The following is a 6,599-nucleotide window of genomic DNA, read 5'->3' as shown; positions in this document are numbered from 1 at the left end:
GCTGCTTCTACAGGCAGAACACTAAACTCCTGTAGTAACAGCAATTTTTAAGCCAGTGTGCATGGAGCTTCATGCAGCGATCAAACAGTTCCTTACAGCTTCTGTGCAATCTTTAGAAGACTCTTGCAATGTTGCAGAATTTAAAGGATCTGAGCGAAGTTTCTAGCAGTCTTTTTAAAAACATTCATCATGTTAGACCACCAGAATTCAACTATTTAGATTGCAATGTTAACAACTGTGCCTACAATGAAATGTCATTGCCACTGAATGCTTATTCCTCATAGCAGCTTGTTGATGTGGATATGGACAGTGGGCTAGTTGATGTCATTAAATACAAAATTCTTTCATTGGTGTTAGTGGCGCTGGATCAAAACAGGATCAAAGCAAGATTGATGGTGACTACATCCAGGGCCGTCTTTAATATAGATTGGACCCTGGGCAAAAATTTTCTTGGGGCCCCCCCCCCCATGCAATTTCCCTCTCCAACTACTCTGAGACATACAATAAATAGCAGCTAGACTTAAAATCAGTTTTCTGTATCAGATCAGGCAGCAATTGCGATTGGTTGCCAGCAGTTACAGCATATCATTACTGCTTACTGACTAGTTGCTAGAGGTTACAGCACACGTTATGGCTCACTGATTAGTTGCTAGAGGTTACAGCACATCACCTCCTCACAGCAGGGGAGCATGATATACATAGGAATGCCTCCTTTATTTACATATCAATGCCGCCAGCCGCAGCTATTTACTTAGTATTGTTGCCGCTATTTACATATGAATGCAGGTTATTTACATGTAAACACAGGGTCTGCAGGTGAGTCATCAACAATAGGGCAGAGCTGGGCAGCATTAGTAGCAGTACTTTACACTAAGATATCGGGACACAGCACAGGAATAAAACTTCAAGGGACGAGGGAATTTAAACCTGGATAGTTGGCAAGTATGGGGCAGCTGCTTTGGGCCCCTCAACAATGACAGGGCCCAGGGCAGCTGCCCCTTTTGCCCTGCCTTAAAGACGGCCCTGGCTATATCAGCTTAGCTTTTGAAAGGTTTTAAACAAAAACTGCTCTCAAAGAAAGGCTTGTGTCATGGTCGTTCCCGAGATCCAGCGGCCCGTGGAAGACCTATCCACAGAATTGGTCCGTTGAGCGCTAATAGGTCTTCCTGGGCGCGCGTTAGCGCGAACGGACGCACGCGGGTGCGAGCGGGTACGAACGGGTGCACGCAGGTGCCGCGAGGTTGCGAACGTGCGCACGCGGGTGCGCGGGGTCACGAACGGTTGTGCGGTTTCACGTGGGCGCGCGCGGGCACGCCGTGCGACCGTTCTTGGCGCCCAGAGGGCTTTTTAAGGAATCCGTTCTAGTGGCCCGGTGCTGTTCTGTCTACAGCGTTCCTGTGAGTTACCTCTGCTACCTGATTGTTCCTGCCTCTGATCTACCCGGCTTGTTCCTGATTACTCCTGCTTGCTGCCAGCCTTGACCCTCGGACTTCCTGACCACGCTTCTGCCTTCTCCTTCGGTACTTCTGCTGCCTGCCCATTGACGACCCGGCCTGTGTTTGACCCTGCTGTTTGCCTGCTGATCCAGTCTGCCATCTGTGACCACTGTCGTCAGTTGCCGCCTGCCAGTCGCTCCAGTCTGCCTTCTGTGACCGCTGCTGCCTGTTGCCCGCCTGCCAGCCGTTCCTGTACTATCTCCTGCACCTGCTGCCAGCCGCTGACTGCTCACCAGCTGTTCCAGAACCACCTGCCTGCACACGCCGCTGTCTGACGCCAGCTCCAGGGCCATACCCACCATCACTGACTTGGCACTTGTGCCCTCTGACCTCTAGAGTCCCTGTTCCCACTCTCAGGGGATCTCGAGCCAGAGGCTTACGAGAGGCAGCTCCCTGCACTCCGGGCTCCTTCCACCAGGTACGTGACAGTACAGAACAGCCATGTCCGAGCCCACGCAGGGAGCCTTTCCTATGGACGAACTTTGCCGCCACCTCGCAGGACTCACCCAAGCAGTGAAGAGTTTACAGGAGGGCTATAGTCAGCTGGAGGAACGGGTCCAGGCCCTGTCTACTGCCTCCCCAGCTGCTTCCGGGACTTCTGCTACTCCTTCTGTAGTGATGCTGCCCCCCGAACCCAGGGTGCCCACACCCGAGAGATTCTCTGGAGATCGTGGAAAATTCCGGACCTTTCGCAATTCGTGTGAACTTTTCTTCGCTCTCCAGCCCAGTACCTTTTCCCTCGAGGCCACCAAGGTGGGTTATGTCATCTCTCTACTAACTGGCGAACCTCAGTCCTGGGCCCACCGCTTGCTAGAGAGGAAGGATCCTTCCCTTGAAACCCTGGACATCTTCTTTCGGGCCATGTCGCGGTTATATGAAGACCCACAATTAACCGCCACCGCTGAAGCAGCCCTGCACTCACTACAGCAGGGCCGCCGACCTGTAGAGGACTATGAGTCGGAATTCCGACGCTGGAGTTCCGACACAGATTGGAACAATGCAGCATTACGCTATCAGTTCCGTATGGGCCTATCGGAACCCTTAAAGGACGAGCTCGCCCGAGTGGGCATTCCAGAGACTCTAGAAGCATTGGTGGAACTAGCTATCCAAATAGATAGGCGGCTGAGGGAACGCCGTCTGGAGCGGTCCTCAACAATTCCTCGTCCGGTGTGGATGCTTCCTCGGGTCCCCAGCTCTCCTCATCCTGCCTCTCCCGCTGTCACCACGACGAATCAGGATCTCCCCGAGCCCATGCAGCTGGGCCTACTTAGGCCTTCCTTAACGCCAGAAGAACGCCAACGCCGTCGGGAGGGAAATCTCTGCTTATACTGTGGAGGGTCTGGACACTTTGTGCGTAGTTGCCCTGCCAAGCTCCGTAAGTGTCTCTCCGTATCTCCTGCCCTTACGTTAGACTGTCCTAGTACTACCTCCCATTTGACTGTGTCCATTTCCTTGCAGCTACCAGGAGGGAACGTCCAGACCAACGCCATTATTGATTCGGGAGCTTGCAGTGGCTTTATGGACTTATCTTTCTCCACAAAACATAACATCCCTCTCCGGCCCAGGGCAAGGGGACTTTCTATACATCTGGCCGATGGTTCTACTCTCAAGTCCGGTCCTGTAATCCAGGAGACTCAGCCCTTATTAACCTCTATTGCCGGGATCCACCAAGAGTTGCTCTGTCTGGATGTTATTACGTCCCCCCTCTTCCCTATCATTCTCGGCATGCCCTGGCTAAGGGCACATAACCCCCTTATTGACTGGTCCACCGGGGAATTAAGATTCCCCTCACCTTACTGTCTCCAGCACTGCTTGTCGGGAACCGACCAGGCCTCCTCTTCGTTGCTCTGCCTGGAAGTTGACGCAGAAACCCACCAAGCTGTACCACCTGCCTACCATGATTACCTGGATGTGTTTAGTAAAAAGGGTGCGGAGACCTTACCCCCTCACAGGCCATATGACTGTCCTATTGAATTACTTCCAGGGGCAGAAATCCCCTTTGGGAGAATTTTCCCACTATCAGAGACAGAGTTGGTGGCCTTGAAGACCTACCTGGATGATAATCTAAAGAAGGGATTTATACGTCCCTCTACTTCACCGGCGGGAGCGGGAATCTTTTTCGTGGAAAAGAAGGACCAGACCCTGTGCCCCTGCGTTGACTACCGGGCCCTTAACAAGATAACTATTAAGAATCGTTACCCTCTACCACTTGTGCCGGAACTCTTCCAAAGACTGGGGTCAGCAGCAGTATTTTCGAAGCTGGATCTCCGGGGGGCCTACAATCTGGTCCGCATCCGTGATGGCGACGAGTGGAAGACTGCCTTCCGTACTCGCTTCGGGCATTTTGAGTACCTGGTCATGCCCTTCGGTTTATGTAACGCTCCCGCCACATTCCAGCACTTCATCAACGACATCTTCAGAGACTACCTAGACCTGTTCGTCATTACCTATCTGGACGACATCTTGATCTTCTCCTCCTCCCTGGCAGAACACCGGGAACATGTCAGGAAAGTACTATTCCGACTCCGACTTCACGGGCTATATGCCAAACCGGAGAAATGTACCTTCGAACAACAAAGCATCCAATTTCTGGGGCTGGTAATTTCTGTAGATGGCATCGAGATGGACCCTCAGAAGATCTCCGCTATCCGTGATTGGCCCGCTCCCACTGACAGAAAAGGGGTCCAGCGATTCGTTGGATTTGCGAATTTTTATAGGAAATTTATTAGAGGATTTTCCACTATTATAGCCCCCATCACAAGACTGACCAGGCAGGGTCTGAAGTTTCAATGGTCCTCAGAGGCTCAGGAAGCCTTCTCTACTCTAAAGAACTTGTTTGTGTCGGCCTCTATTCTCAAGCACCCTGACCCGACCCGGCCTTATATTCTAGAGGTCGATGCCTCTGAGATTGTGGTTGGGGCGATTCTATCCCAGAGACATGGGCTTAGGTCCCGTTTGCACCCAGTCGCATTCTTTTCCCGTAAGCTATCCGAAGCAGAGGCGAATTACGACGTCGGAGATCGGGAGCTATTAGCCATTAAAGTGGCCCTCGAAGAATGGCGCTACCTACTGGAGGGGGCCACACATCCAATCCTTATTTACACAGATCATAAAAATCTGGAGTATTTGAAGTCCGCCAAGAGGTTGAGGCCACGTCAGGCCAGATGGGCTCTTTTCTTTTCCCGGTTTTCATTTCATATAACTTATCGCCCGGGGTCCAAGAATACCAAACCGGACGCCCTGTCCCGAATGTTCAACGAGCCAGAGACTTCTCCACATCCAGATACCATCCTGACCTCAGGGAACTTTCTTCTCCTTCAAACAGATTTGCTGTCTCTGATCAGGCAAGCTTCTGCTGGTGCCACTCCTCCACCTAACGTCACACTTCTGGCCAAAGACGAACTTCTCTGGCATGAAGGCAAAATTTTTGTTCCCCAGGAAACTCGGGTGCCAGTCCTCAGTGCATGCCATGATCACCCACTGGCTGGCCATTTCGGAGCCCTCAAGACCACCGAATTGGTTCAGCACACCTTTTGGTGGCCCCAGTTGAAGTCTGACTGTAAGAAGTATGTGGAGGCATGTGTCATCTGCATCCGGAACAAAAGCAACAAGTCCAGGGCCTGGGGTCTGATGAAACCATTACCAGTTCCAGAGAGGCCTTGGCGGATGATATCAATGGACTTTATCGTAGAGCTTCCACCATCAGAAGGCTATTCCACAATCTTTGTGGTAGTGGACAGGCTAACCAAGATGGCCCACTTCTTGCCGATGAAGGGCACCCCCTCCGCTGCGGAAACAGCCAAGGTATTTATTAAAGAAATTGTGAGGCTACATGGCGTTCCCGCAAACATTACTTCTGATCGGGGAGTGCAATTCACGTCTAAATTCTGGAGAGCACTTTGCAGGGCCTTGAAGATTGATCTTTGTCTCTCATCTGCTTACCACCCACAGACCAATGGGCAAACAGAACGGACGAACCAGACGCTGGAGCAGTACCTGCGCTGCTTCTCGTCTTTTTCTCAGGACAACTGGGCTCCTTTGCTCCCGTTAGCAGAATTTGCTTACAATAACTCCATCCACTCTGCCACAAGTCAGTCCCCGTTCTTCGCTAACTATGGCTTCCATCCCTCATTTCTGTCCCAAGACCTGCCTGAAATCCCGGTACCAGCGGTCCAGGAGAGTATTGACTTTTTCAGCTCCAATAACAGACTGCTGCAGGAGACCATGGCAAAAACCCAAAGATATAATAAAGAAGTCTTTGACAGGAGGAGAAGGGGGGAACTTGAACTCAAAGTTGGGGACCAGGTTTGGCTCTCCACGTTGAACCTAAAGATGGCCTGTCCTACTAAGAAGTTGGGGCCAAGGTTTGTGGGTCCCTTCCCAATTGTGAAGAAGATAAATGACGTAGCATTTGAGCTAAAACTGCCAGAATCGTTCCGGATTCACCCCGTATTCCATGTAGCTTTACTCAAACCAGCCGTCCCGAATCCCTTTGACAGCCGGAGGGTTGTTCCACCTGAACCTGTGATCATCGACGGTGAAGTCGAGTACGAGGTGGAATCTATCTTGGACTGTAGGCGTAGACGGAATCAAGTTCAATTCCTGGTGAAGTGGAAAGGGTACGGGCCCGAAGAAAATTCTTGGGAACCTGAATCTAACATTCATGCCAGGAGACTGATTCTCGCCTTTGAGAGGGCCCACCCGAGTAAAATGGCCCAATTGGGCATCCGGAGGCTGCCCCTTGGGGGGGGCAATGTCATGGTCGTTCCCGAGATCCAGCGGCCCGTGGAAGACCTATCCACAGAATTGGTCCGTTGAGCGCTAACAGGTCTTCCTGGGCGCGCGTTAGCGTGAACGGACGCACGCGGGTGCGAGCAGGTACGAACGGGCGCACGCGGGTGCGCGGGGTCACGAACGGTTGCACGGTTTCACGTGGGCGCGCGCGGGCACGCCATGCAACCGTTCTTGGCGCCCAGAGGGCTTTTTAAGGAATCCGTTCTAGTGGCCCGGTGCTGTTCTGTCTACAGCGTTCCTGTGAGTTACCTCTGCTACCTGATTGTTCCTGCCTCTGATCTACCCGGCTTGTTCCTGATTACTCCTGCT

This window comes from Lithobates pipiens, unplaced genomic scaffold (genome assembly GCF_037356315.1).
Source record: "Lithobates pipiens isolate NorthernLeopardFrog02 unplaced genomic scaffold, aLitPip1_a1.2 Scaffold_30, whole genome shotgun sequence".
NCBI classification, from domain to species: Eukaryota; Metazoa; Chordata; class Amphibia; order Anura; family Ranidae; genus Lithobates; species Lithobates pipiens.
The sequence above is the reverse complement of the archived record's forward strand: the minus strand, read 5'-3'. Positions refer to the sequence as shown.